Source organism: Phyllostomus hastatus, unplaced genomic scaffold (genome assembly GCF_019186645.2).
Source record: "Phyllostomus hastatus isolate PE091 unplaced genomic scaffold, TTU_PhHast_1.1 phas_contig_101, whole genome shotgun sequence".
NCBI lineage: Eukaryota > Metazoa > Chordata > Mammalia > Chiroptera > Phyllostomidae > Phyllostomus > Phyllostomus hastatus.
In genome coordinates, this window is record NW_025333502.1 from 93,375 (window position 1) to 107,492 (window position 14,118).

The following is a 14,118-nucleotide window of genomic DNA, read 5'->3' on the forward strand; positions in this document are numbered from 1 at the left end:
AGGCAAGAGAGCGTCACAGGTCACTCTCTATGTAGCTGTTCACACCGGCTGTGGCGGCAGCCTCGCCCCATGACTCCGTGTCTGTCTGATCACCCTGAGCTCCCTCCCTTCTGTCTCAGTCGGAGGGGAGTCCATCCCCAGTCTCCACAGGGCCAAAGGCACATGCATCTCAGTGTTTCCACACAGGCCCGGTTTAGAACACAGCTCACTAGGATGTTTGTAAATCATTGTAACTGACATTTGAGACCAAGACAGAAGTCCTATCTGCTTTAGCTGTTTCATGGCATGGCCGCCTCTGTCCAAACTCCACACAGCAGGGGTGAGAGAGCTTCCAGTGCCCTCAGTGCACACACATCACCGTCACCTGTCACACACAGCAGGGGGTCAGAGAGCCTTTCAGTCCCTGCAGTGCACACATCACTGTCACCTGTCACACAGAGGTCGGCCTTGACCAAGCTTCAGGTTTCCTTTCTTCACTGAGTTTCTTGCATTGACTTATGGGAGATCACTCTAATGAGATATGTTTATACATTACGACTAGAAGTTTATTTTGGTGATTTTAAATATTACAAGGTACCAGTTCCCATAAGGGGGCTATGTTGGGGTCTCCAAGGTCACCCCAGGTCAGATGGTTCACTGGGACTCACAGGCCCCATCACACAGTTGTACTCACAGCTCTGATTACTAGAGCAAAAGGTTACAGGGTGAAGTCAGCAAGGGGAAAAGGCACATGGGGTGAAGCCCGGAAAACCGACGTGAGCTCCCAAGGGTCTCTCTCCCCTTGGAGCCACAGGACGCACTGAACTCCCCCAGCGGTGAGTTGTGGCCACACAGGAAGCACTGACCCTGGAAAGCTCAGCAAAGGCTCCAAGGGGATTTCTTGGGGGTTGGTCACGTGGGCGCCCTCTGCTGGACACAGATGAGAATTCCAGACGCCCAGAGTTGTCAGCATAAACCATAACGTTTGTACACACAGTTTAGGGCCATCCTCACCAGTCCTGTGAATGATGGGAACCCTCTCCAAGTCCAAGTTCCTGGCTGCCAGCCAGGGCCAACCTTGTAAGCAGGCCTCTTACAGGACGGCACTCAGACCAGCCAGGTTCATGCTTTTCTGCGCATGCACAAACCATCCATGTTGTTGACAATTTTCAAGATAATGGGAGTAATCATTTTTATCAAAGCAAGTCATATATTGATACAGAAAACACAACTAAGTCGTAGTTTTCTGGAAACACTGGTTATTGCAGAAGACAAAGCTAAATTCACACAATTAGTTTTCATTATTTTATTATTATTTGAAATTTGTACTAGAAATATTTTATGAGTCCTATTGTCATTTAAGCAGTTTTTGAAAAGCTGAAGTTACAAATCAAGGATGCAGATGAAAGTATTCTATTGTATGAAATTTTTGGTTTTTGCTCTCTGCCATGAGGAACTAAACATGCTTTCTAGTCTGTGATATTTGTAGTTGAGAACCAGTGCCCCAAATGAGGAAGAGAAGGTGGAATTTGACGTGTCCACTGTCAATCATCTTGGTGAAAGGAGAGGGGCAGTCCCTGTGCCCAGAGACTCTCCCGCCGGGACTCTGACTGTGAAGGAGCCGCACTGTGGTTGCTGTCTGCAATGAGAGCGGCTCGGAGCTTGGGGGTTTGAGAAGAAGTAAACAAACCCGTCAGCAGAGGGCTGAGAAGCCAGAGTTTATAATGCCCGATAGTTAATGTAATATTATCTCAAGTAATAAGCAAAAGGAACTCAGATTAAAAACCATTTTGAAGTCCCACACAAGGGCCAGTGAAAGACGTTTCCACATTCCCCCCTCTCCCCTCCCTGGCAGGCGCCATGGGAGGGGCTGTGTGCATCCTGGTCTAGAAACCAAGGAGCAGCCCAAAGCCAGACCCCAGGGGAGCGGGAAGGAGCGCCCCAAGCTGTCTCAGGAGCACACGGTGGAGGCCCCTCACTCCACGGAGTCCCGGGAGATCCAGGTGCTGAGGTGCTGCCCCCGCCTCTGGGGAGACAGCTCCTGTCACAGCCTGCGGCCGGTGGACAGTGGCAGACTGACATCGCCTTCAAGCTACTACCACCCACCATGACCAAGGTCACCCTGGAGCCTCGGTCCTGTCTGAGTGCCCCCTTCAGCCCTGAGTGTTAGGACCCAGCGGAGTTCAGTAAGAACGGCCAGCAGGAGGAGGACCGTGAGTACCAGCAGGAGTATGAGGAGGGAGCCGCAAAGCCAGCCACCTGGATGGGCTGGTCCTCATGGTTTGCTGCCACACAGACGGTGTAGAGGACCTGGGCATTGGCACTGGGAGGTGAATCCTGGCAGCACTGCAGCCAAAGGCGAGATCAGAGAGAGAGAAGGAATCATCCAGGTACACAGTGTGGACACCCAGAACCAGGAGGAGGGCGTGGCCTTGCTGAGCCAGGGGAGAACACCAACATCTCCCTGCTGGTGGCCCGGCCTGAAAGCCAGCTGGCAAAGAGATGGAAGGACAGTGACTGGATGGCTTCCTGGATGGCTTGGACTGAGAGAGTGAGGGGGGCCTGCATGTTCAGATTTGAAATCACCCCTGCCCAGCAGCTCGGAAATGAAGAGGAGCAAGGGGCCCCCATGTGGGCCTAGGTTTGAGCAACAGCCAGAAGCTGGAGAGTGGGGTGGGGGGGACAACAAGAGCACCCACCTTGAGGATACCTCTGAGCACGACCTGCTGGGGGACCCTGCGCGACCTTGGCCTGCAAGGGAATGCCCTGGAGAAGGGGGGCCTTCCACCTCAGCCTGGACTCCCTGATGGCTGAGGGGGCTGGGCTGGGGTGGGAACACCCTGGCCTCACCTACGAAGAGTAGGAGCAACACCAGGAGCTGCTGGAGATCAAGCGCCACCTGGAGAACCGCCACCAGCTAGAGTCGGGCCTCCTCTCCCCGCTACCGTGACTCCTGTGGCAACAGCGCCAAGGACTCCATGGCAGCGAGAGCCTGGGCCAAGTGAGGGCCAAGAGATGGCCATGCTGGAGGAGGAGCCGAGGCACCTGAGATTCAAGTGCCACAACCTCCCGCAGGTGCAGAAGATGTAGCAGCTGTGGGAGCCCTGCGTGAAGGCCTGGCTGTGGGAGGAGGGACTCTGTGAGCTGGGGGCCAGCGGGCCAGGAAGCACCCACCCCCTACTCTCCCTTAGAATCTGGTGTGTGTCTGTGTGTGTACAGGTGTGTGCACACCTGCCTTTCTGTGCGTGCACAGGACTCTGTTACCAGAGAGAAGCCCCTAAGGAGCAGGGGCACCCCTTCAGTTGTGTGCACGTGTGTGTGCAACAGGAGCCCAGGCAGTGCAGGTGTACACACCATGCACACCCCTCCAGGGCTCTCTCAGTGTGGGTTCTTGGGGACAGGGAAGTTGACCTGACAAGGAGGCAAACAGGATTGTCCTCAGCTCCAGAGAACATCCAGCTTCTGAGCTGAGCAGACTCTCCCCTGCTGGGAGCCACCACGATCTGTAGACAAAGGCAACCCTGATTTTGGTGGGTTTTCTCCTGTCCTGTGCTTGCCAATTGTTTTTCTGTTTTGTGCACCTGCCCTGGGGGCTGGCAGCTCCTTTAGGTAGCCTGACGAAGGTGAAGCCCCCCAGTGAAGACTGGGAAGCAGGTGAGTGGGGGGAGTAAGAGAGGGAGGGTGAGGGTGTGGAGGAAGGGGAAGGAAGGGAAAGGATGGGAAGCATGGGAAGAATGGGAAGCAGCTCTCCTGCTGGCCTGCGCTCTGAGGTGTGGGGACAAGGAGTCTCTGACTTGGCTTCTGAGTCTCACCCTGGGAGCTACCGCCTCTGTGAGTGAGGGAGAGCCGAGACTGGAGGGCTGAGGGGCCATGTCCACTGCAGAGGAAATAACAGAGCCCAGGGCTGGGCCTGATTCCGTGTGGAGTGCGGCTGCCCCTCTGAGGGCCCGACTTGGACGTGATGGGCCCAGAAGCCAAGGCCCATGAGTAAGTGCAAAAGGCCTTTGTGACAAGACCCACGTGAAGTTGAGGGAGTGGCCTGGGCCCCAGTGAGAGGGGTGCCCGGCCAGCTGGGCTGACTGGGGAGGTGTCCTGCACCCCACTCTGCAGGCGTGGCCTGGGCAGCCCTCAGGGGCTGGTGCTCGTAGTGAGAGCTGCCTCAGCTCCCTGGGCCCCTGGGCCTCAGAGAGCTGCAGCTGGAGTCAGGCAGGCTGCTCATCTGCCCCCCATGGGCATCATGACAACAAAGCTGCCTTTTTATGGTGTTTAAAAAAAAATGTTTGACTGTTATCTTGAGCTTCTGAACATTTCACCCTCTCCTTACAAAGCAGAACCAATAGACTGATTTAGGGTTTGATAAGGAGGAGATCTCCCTGATTTTGTGTTTGATCAAGAATTCCTCCTACATGGTTCCCTGGCTGGTGTGGCTCAGTGGATTGAGTGCTACCCTGCAGACCAAAGGGTTGCTGGTTGGATTCCCAGTCAGGGCACATGCCTGGGTTGCAGGCCAGGTCTCCAGTAGGGGGCGCACAAGAGGCAACCACACATTGATGTTTCTCTCCCTCTCTTTCTTCTTCCCTTCCCCTCTCTCTAAAAATAAATAAATTAAGATCTTTTTTTAAAAAGCATTCATCTAGCGTGCTGTCAGCAGAGAACAGCTGTAATGCTGTGCGTTAACTCACAAACTGAACCACTGGGTTAGCTTGCCCTCTTCAGGGTGGGGGGTTGTCACAGGGAAACGTGGTAGGTAAATACCCAGGACTTCTTTCCCTTCCCTTTATAACTGGACAGCTGTAGGGCGTTAAAACTGTGGGCTGTTTTTCATCCTCATGAGAAATGTCCTGACATTTTTAGGAAGAGCCCAATTACCCACTGCAAAGAACCCGAATTTGAAATGGTGTTCTTTGGAGCTGGAGATTACTGAATAGGATCCTATGTCCACCCAGAGGCCAATAGTGGGATCTAGACTCCGAACAAGAAAAGGGAGTTTGTGAACAGTTTGGGAACACCCAACACTGCTCACAGGAAGGTTAGAGTAGAAGTTAGACACACACACAAGGGCAGGAGGCAAAACACACACGGCCGGATGTGGAGGGTTTGACAGCGGCACATTTCTGAGGCTGAGCTGTGCCTTTAACAGCAGCCGTGAAAATATGCTCACCATTGCTCTGTGGCCAAACAAAACCTGATTATGCTTTTAAACAATTAACTATAAATAAAGCCTACCCACAGCAGGCAACCTTTCAACATCATCAGCCTTGGAAGCAGAGGCCGGCATTAGCAGAGAGTCCAAGTGTCTGCAAAGAAAATGGGCTCATCAGAGAGCCCCCGGGGAGGGCTGCCCAGTGAGAGTCCCTGTGAGTGGAAACGTCCCCTAGTGAGCTGCCCAATAGAGTAGCCATGAGCCACGTTTGACCCTTGACCACTGAAACTCTAGTGGCCAGTACAACTAAAGGGCTGAAATTTTCATTTAATTTTAAGTGATCATAGCCACATGTGACTAGTGGCTACCATAGTGGACAGGAAGAGTGGAGCTTACAGTCTTTCTCTGAAGAAGCGCACACACTCCCTCAGTAGCTTTTAATGGAGGCAGAACCACATGCACGAGAAACTGCTTCAGAATCGAAAAATGAAAGAATTCAAAAGCCAGGGAGCATGGAGATACTCTGCCTTGTCTGGTCATGGCTCATTAGATTTGGGGACATCGGAATCCTGAAAACATACTAGTCCTGCTAGCAAGTTAATAAAATTACAAAAGAGTTTAAGGAAGTATCATAAACAGTCCAGTTCTAGCAGATACAGAAGCTCCAGCCCTCAGCCCACGCAGTTTAAAAGTGCTGGGAACCAAGCCCGAGGAAATCACCAGGACAAAGAGCTTCTAAGTGTGAAGAACACACGTCTGTCAGCACTCACAGAAAGGGGGCACTTCAACTCACCTCCTCCTCCGATTCACCCTCTGAGTGTGAGGAGCTTTGCCCTCAAGATCAGGCCAGAGCCTGTCATGGGACAGACAGACAGACAGCCCCCATGTCTTCCTCCAGATCCGCTGCAAATGGGAGGGCTGTCTGGAGACACTCTGGCCGCCATTAAAACACCTTGGACAATGGGCAATGTTGAAGAATTCTAGGACATTTGGGACACAGGATCAAAAGCAACTTTTAATTATAAAAACCTAACCTAATAAAAGGGGCTATTTTGAATATTGGGTGATAGGTTGTGATAACACTACTGAGGTCACAGAAAACCCAAAGAGTTTCTATGTTGATGTCAGTTGCCCTGGGGATGTTATTTGAATTTGCCACTGTAATTGTGGGAAATGGAAAAGCTCCCACTTTGAACCAGTAGAATTTACTTCAGGACCAAAAAATGTTCATATGAAACTGTGCCAAGTCTCTAGGACAGTAAGTAAAATACAACTATGGTAAAATAGTTGCAAGAACTTTAGGTAATCCATTCCACCAACAGAACTCTTGTAGAACTTACTAAGTGCCAGGGACTGTTCTAAGTACCTCACGTGTGTTTAACTCACCTAATCACAAAATGAATGCGTAGATGTGGCCAGCACTGTACCTGATACCATCTCCGCAGTAAAAGATGCTGCCAAACCAGCCTTCGATGAGCACACACAGTCCCGTCTGGCTGGTGTGTTCTTGTCAACACTGATCACGTCTGTCCACCACCAGCAGTTTTCTGGCACTTGGCTGCCCCGACCAGTCACATCACTACATCACCAGTGTGCCCTCTGCAACCTTCAGGGTAATCCAATAAAGTGGAATTTGAACATATGACCTAAATCCAATTCAAGCATCAAAAGTGTTCATTACTCTAATGGCACATTAACCATGGATGACTTGACAACAATTGTCTCATAAGGAAGTGTTGTTTTTTGGGGGGGGCTGAAAATTTCCTTTATCAGGATTATTTTGGTGATTACACAATGAGTTGGTTTGTGAAAATTCAGAATAATACAGCTAAGAAGAATGGATTTTACTGTAGGTAAATTATATCTCAGTATACCTGTATTTTAAAAAACAGTTGCAAGCATGGACAGACCTGGAGAACATTATGCTCAGTGAAAGAAGCCAGTCAGAGAAAGACAAGCACCGTGTGATCTCACTCACGTGTGGAACTCGGTGAACAAACTAAACCAACAAGCAACATAGAGACAGACACATGTAGAAAGAGCAGGCTGACAGATACAGAGTGTTTGTGAGAGGTGGAGAGATAGAGCAAAAAAAAGAGAAAAAACTCATAGACACGAACCACAGTGTGGTGACTTGGGGGGGAAGGAGTGAGTGGGAGTAGAAGAGGGTATAAAGAGGAGAAATGGTCATGGAAAAATACAATTTTAAATAGTCAAATTATTTAGCCCTGACTGTTGTGGCTCCGTGGATTGAGTGTTGGCCTGCAAACCAGGGGGTCACCAGTTGGATTCCCAGCCCAGGGCACATGCCTTGGTTGTGGGCCAGGTCCCGGTAGGGGGTGCACGAGAGGCAACCACACATTGTTTCTCTCCCTCTCTTTCTCCCTCCCTTCCCCTCTCTCTAAAAGTAAATAAATAAAATCTTTGCAAAAAAAGTGTTAAAAAAGAATTCTGGCCAAGATGGAGGCATAGGTAGAAATGGTTTGCTTCCTCACACAAATAAAAGGATAATAACCAATTTAAAGACAATAAACAACCAGAACTGCCAAAAAAACCCCTGCATGGAACTCTGACAACCAAGGAGTCAAAGAAAAATTCACCCAGACCGGTATGAGGGGCAGAGACGAGAGATGGCAGTAGAGCAGACAGGACACATAGCAAGGTGGGGGACCATGCAGGTGAGGTGGGGATGGCTAAATGGGAAACTAAAGACTCAAAGCTGGCTGTAATCTACTGTGGGAGTTGCCATGGTGGGAGAAACTCCCAGTCTCACAGGAGAGGTCATTGGAAAGTGGGGCTAGAGAGGAGCAAGTGAGTGGCATTGTTCCCTCTCTGACCCCTTCCCCCACAGACAGCTTTACAACCTCCAGGACAACTTTAAACATCCAACATCTGAATCAAGAGGGTGCCAGAAGGAGAAGAACAAGAGCAAGAAGTTGAAAACTCTTTTGAACAAATAATGAAGGAAAACTTTCCCAGTCTGGCCAATGAAATAGACTTCCAGGAAGTCCAGGAAGCTCAGAGAGTCCCAAAGAAATTGGACCCAAGGAGGAACACACCAAGGCACATCATCATTAAGTTATCCATGATTAAAGATAAAGAGAGAATCTCAAAAGCAGAAAGAGAAAAGGAGACAGTTACCTACAAAGGAGTTCCTACAAGGCTATCAGCTGATCTCTCAAACTTTACAGGCAAGAAGGGGCTGGAAAGAGGTATTCCAAGTCCTGAAAGACAAGGACGTCCATCCAAGATTACTGTATCCAGCAAAGCTATCACTTAGAATGGAAGGGTAGATAAAGTGCTTCCCAGATAAGGCCAAGTTCAAGGAATTCATCATCACCAAACCCTTATTATATGAAATGGTAAAGGGATTTATCTAAGAAAAAGAAGATGATAAAAAATATGAACAGTAAAATGACAACAAACTCATAACTATAAACACCTGAATGTAAAATAAAAGACAAAAGTAAAACTAAGCAAACAAGTAGAACAGGAACAGAACCAGAGAAATGGAGATCACATGGAGGGTTTTCAATGGGGAGGGGGGAGCAAAGAATGGGGAGGGAAACATACAGGGAAGAAGAAGCATAAATTGGTAGGCATAAAATAGATGGGGAGAGGTTAAGAATGGTATAGGAAACAGAGAAGCCAAAGAATTTATGTGTGCAACCCACAGACATGAAGTAAGAGGTGGGGGAGGAGACTGGAGGACTGGGGGTGCAGAGCGGAGAGGGGATAAAGGGGAGAAACAAATTGGGAAAACTGTAATAGCATAATCAGTAAAATATACTTAAAATTGTTAAAAAATAAAAATAGAAATATTTCATAAATATGTTTCATATTCATGAATAAATATGTTTATTTATTAAATATTAGGTGCAATTGCAACTAAACTCTGTCTTCCCTTATTGATTTTATGATTACAAGGAAATGGGCCATAAAACCACAAAAAATTCAGCCAACTTTTGGGGAGAAAAATTCTGCCAAGATCAAACAAAAGCCTTTGCCCTCAAAACTCCTGACCCAAAAAAGAAAAAGAAAATTTAATTCACGTGTTTGAATTGTGAAGACTGCATATCTGTCATCTGTTTTAAACTTGGATCTGTTCATCAAATAACTAGAAATGGCTCCAAACTCATACAGGTGCATCAGTAGCAGGATGCCTTGGAGCTACACAAATATAGAAGCCATGACAAATGGTTATTTCAATTCATTTAAGTAAAAGTGAAAATCAAGTTCTTTAGGTGCACTAAGCATATTTCAAGGGCTCAGTAGCTTCACGTGGCTGGAGTTGGACTGGACAGGTGCGGACTATTTCCATCATCACAGGAAGCTCTGTGCACAGCACGGATAAAAACCTCAGCCAGGTTTATAGACACTGGAGTTTAACCATCTGAGGATTGAATATGGCCAAAGAAAGTAAGAATTCACCCAGTGGCACCAAACCGCACTGACTTGGTAGTCAACTCAGTCTAAAATTAACACCACAAAAAATGAAATCTTGCCATTTGGGACACATGAGGGACCTAGAGGGTATTCTTTAAATATATTTTATTGATTATGCTATTACAGTTGTCCCATTACCCCCTCTTCATTCCCCTCCACCTTGCACACCCTCTCCCACCCACATTTCCCCCCTTTAGTTCATGTCCATGTGTCCTAAGTTCTTTAGCTTCTATATTTCCCATACTATTCTTGCCCTCCCCCTGTCTATTTTCTACCTACCATCTATGCTACTTATTCTCTGTACCCTTTCCCCCTCTCTCCTCCTCCCACTCCCCTGTTGATAATCCTCCATGTGATCTCCATTTCTGTGGTTCTGTTCCTGTTTCAGTTGTTTACTTAGTTTGTTTTTGTTTTTGTTTTAGGTGTGGTTGTTAATAATTGTGAGTTTGCTGTCATTTTACTATACATGTTTTTTTATCTTCTTTTTCTTAGATAAGTCCCTTTAACATTTCATAAAATAAGGGCTTGGTGATGATGAACTCCTTTAACTTGACCTTATCTGAGAAACACTTTATCTGCCCTTCCATTCTAAATGAAAGCTCTGCTGGATAGAGCAATCTTGGATGTAGATCCTTGTCTTTCATGACTTGGAATACTTCTTTCCAGCCCCTTCTTGCCTTTAAGATTTCTTTTAAGAAATCAGCTGACAGTCTGATGGGCACTCCTTTGTAGGTTACTGTCTCCTTATCTCTTGCTGCTTCTACGATTCTCTCCTTCATTTTTACCTTGGCTAATGTAATTACAATATGCATTGGTGTGTTCCTCCTTGGGTCCAACTTCTTTGGGATTCTCTGAGGTTCCTGAACTTCCTGGAAGTCTATTTCCTTTGCCAGATTGGGGAAGTTCTCCTTTATTATTGGTTCAAATCACTTTTGTACTTGTTGCTCTTCCTCTTCTCCTTCTGGTACCCCTATAATTTGGATGTTGGAACATTTAAAGATGTCCTGGAGATTCCTAAGCCTCTCCTCATTTGTTTTGAATTCTTATTTCTTCATTCTTTTCTGATTGTATGTTGTTTTCTTCCTTCTGGTCCACTCCATTGATGTGAGACCCAGCTTTCATTCCATCACTATAGGTTCCCTGTACATTTTTCTTCATTTTGCTTATTGTAGCCTTCATTTTTTCATCCAATTTGTGACCAAAATCAACCAATTCTGTGAGCATCCTGACCACCAGTGCTTTGAACTGTGCATCTGATAGGTTGGCTATCTCTCAGTCACTTAAAAGTGACCTAGAGGGTATTATACTAAGTGTAAGAAGTAGACAGTGAAAGACAAATACTGTACGAGTTCTCTTTTACGTAGACTCTATAAAACTAACACACACGAATAAGCGAAACAAAACAGAAATTGACCCGTAGATATAGAGAACAAGCTGGTGGTAGCCAAAGGGAAGAGGAGTGGGGAAGGTGGGTAAAAAAATAGACAAACAAACAAATGAATGAATTCAACACCATTGTTCACCTCGGCAGGTCCTGCCCAGGACAGAAGGTTGGACACTGACTTTCCACATGCTGGTTCCCCAGCGTGCGGCAGACACTGTGGTCTGGCTGACCCCACACCCATCCTGACCCCCCCTTTCCCTTCGCAAACCTTCCTTGCAATTAGGAGTGGCCATGTGACCTGGAAGCAGCAGTTTGAAGGCACAAAGGTGACTGCCACTATTATCTACCTCTTCTCTCCTGAGTGTTGCCGTGATGTCTAGAGTTTAGCAGCCACTTAGAGGACATGAGGTGACCAGCATGAGGAAGTAATTGTTTGGCTAATGAAATAAACTTTTAGGTGGCATTTGAGATCTTGCTCCCTGGTATATGTTGTTAGTTTGGCTCAAGCAAACTCATAAAAATTCTCTACAGGTTTGGATGTTTCTTTTTCTTTTTTTTCCCTTTGGGTTATACAATTTTATTGACAGGTCAGAGGAGGAGCCAGAGGTAAAGGTCCCCTGCCTCTCCCACTCCTAGACCCAGGAGCCTCTATCCCCCTGCTGGAAGCAGGAAGCCAGAGAGGCTGCTGGACTCAGGTGGTCCGGTAGGGGGCAGGTTGTAGTAACAGACATCTTGGCCCTCAAATAGGCTGTGCGGTAGGTGGTGATCTCCTGCTCCATCCACCTTGCCTCTTGGTGTCCATGAGCTGCTGGTACTCCAGGTTCTGCCGCTGGGTGTCAGTCAGCACGAACATCACTCCGCTGGGCTTTGATACTGCTGATCTGGATCTGTGCCAGCTGGGCTCCAAAGCCGGACTCTGTTTCAGCCAGTGAGCCTTCCAGGGCGGTTTTCATGCTGAGCTGAGACTGCCGCTGGATGTCCAGACCCTGGAGGGTGTGGCGCAGGTCGGTGACCGCCTCGCTGGTCTGCAGTTGTTTCCTGTGGCCAGTGACCTCCCGGTTCAGCTCCTCAGTCTGGATGATGAACTGGGCTTCAGTATCCTTCCGGTTCTTCTCAGCCGTGACCTCATACTGGCTTTTCGCGTCACTCAGGATCTTGGCTAAGTCCACGCCAGGGGCAGCATTCACCTCCACCCTGACTTGGCCTCCCACCTGGCTCCTCAGGACACGGATTTCCTCCTTGTGGTTCCTCTTCAGATGGGTCCGCTCTTCCTTCAGGGCTTCAGTCTGCATGTCCAGGTCGGCTCGCCCAGCACCCTGCACAGGCCATCGATGTCGGCCTCCTGGCTCATGCGCAGGGCCTGGTCCACCTCAGACTTGGTTTGGAAGTCATCACATCCAGATGGGCATTGTTGACCTGCAGGACAATCTTGGAGTTCTCAGTGGTGGCACCAGGAATCTGGTCCCGCAGCTCCCCAGTGGTCTTGTAGTAGTGGCTGCAGTCATGGATGGGCCGGGCCCCTGCTTCTGGTACCAGTCATGGATCTTCACCTCCAGGTCGCTGTTGGCCGCCTCTAGGGCGCACATCTTCTCCAGGCAGGAAGCCAAGCGGTTGTTAAGGTTCTGCATGATCAACTTCTCCTTGCCCACCAGGAAACCCATGGGACCTGACCAGGCTGCCCACATAGCTGCCACCATAGCCCCTAGAGGAGAACAAAGACACAAAGTGGGCAGATGACGCGGACACGCCACGGCGGAGTAAGCCTCGGTGGACACTGGGCATGCTCACCCTAGGCGACTCCCCTTCCAAAGCACTCATTGGCACTGCCCACGACCCCGAAGGAGGAGGAGGCCCACGACTGGCAATAGCTGTAGGGAGACCTGGCAGAAGAGGAAGCAGAGACCCTGGTCAAAGGAGCTGTGGTCGGCTGGAGGAGTCTGGATGTTTCTTCCATTGACATTTACTTAGTGTGACCGGCAAGATTTCAAAGACGCTCACCCAGGACCACCCTGCCTACACAGACCCTGTGCTGGGTACCCACAAAGGCCCATTGAGCCCCACCAGCTCCCCACTTCACACCAGGTGAATCTGGTGAGTTTCTCTTGGAATTCTGGTCCTCTTTGCTTTAAGTAGCAGGCCATGACTTTATCAGAGATGCTCTTAGTACATCCTAGAGGTGGATAAGCCTTGAACTAACCCAGGGAAAGGTAAATAAGGGTTTACTGCTTTAATTTTGGCTTTTAATTGTATTGCTTACTGAGGTCTGAACAAAATCCTTGCTGGTTAAATGAGAGACTGAACCCTCTTTAGCTCTGAAAGAGAAAAGACACTTCCTTCCTTACCCTGAATAGTCTATGGGATGACAACAGTTGTTCAGACCCTGAGTCTGGTGTGGCAGAGACGGGCACAGAGAGTCATCCAGAGCAGCAGTAGCATCCCAGAGAGGCTGGCAGGAGCCCAGGGAGAAGGGCAGGTGCCCCTGGAAAGGGTCACCTCAGGAGAGGGGCCTGTGCTTGGAAAGGGGGCACGGTTGGTTCCTGCCGTGTCCAGGAAGCTCCCATGGGCCCCTGCTCTGGTATTCTCGGGTGACTGAGATCCTTGTGGAGTGGCCAGAGGAAAGATTTTTTTCTCTAAATTGTAAAGTGGTCCTCTATCTGTGTTATTCGACCCATCTGGAGACATGCATGTGAAGACTGGATTTTCCTAGAAGTTTGTTCAAGTCTGTAGCTCTCTCAGTTAACATGGAAACTGTGTCTCTGAGGCCAAGGCCCCACGAGAGTCAGCGTCCCGTCGACACTAAGGTGGCCAAGAAGAGGATCCTTTGATTCTTCTAAATTAACTTCTAGAGCACAGTTAGAAAAAAGATGCCTATAAAATTAGGCAGAATGAACTGGAAAAGGCCTTCTCCCCTGTGCTAAAGTAAAACAATGTGAAAGGATTAGGATAAATGGATCAACCTATGATGTCACTTAGGTGTCAGTCCCAATTCTTTGAGGTACTAAAAATGGCTGCCCTTCTCCAGGTGCTGAAATGTTAAACATTAACTGTCCTGTACCCACCAAGGGGAAAGAAGTTTCTCCAGTTTGTTTTTTATCCAATCCCAGAGATTTCCCCAGGTTGCTTTCTGCCGCCCCCTTGATCTATCGCCAGAGGATTTCATGGAACC

General features: G+C 48.5%; 2 pseudogenes; one reads left to right on the forward strand and one right to left on the reverse strand.

The window, feature by feature from the left end:
- Positions 1–730: 730 nt before the first annotated feature.
- LOC123815146 lies at positions 731–5,432 on the forward strand (annotated as a pseudogene).
- Positions 5,433–11,600: 6,168 nt separating this feature from the next.
- On the reverse strand, positions 11,601–12,734 carry LOC123815153 (annotated as a pseudogene).
- Positions 12,735–14,118: the final 1,384 nt, after the last annotated feature.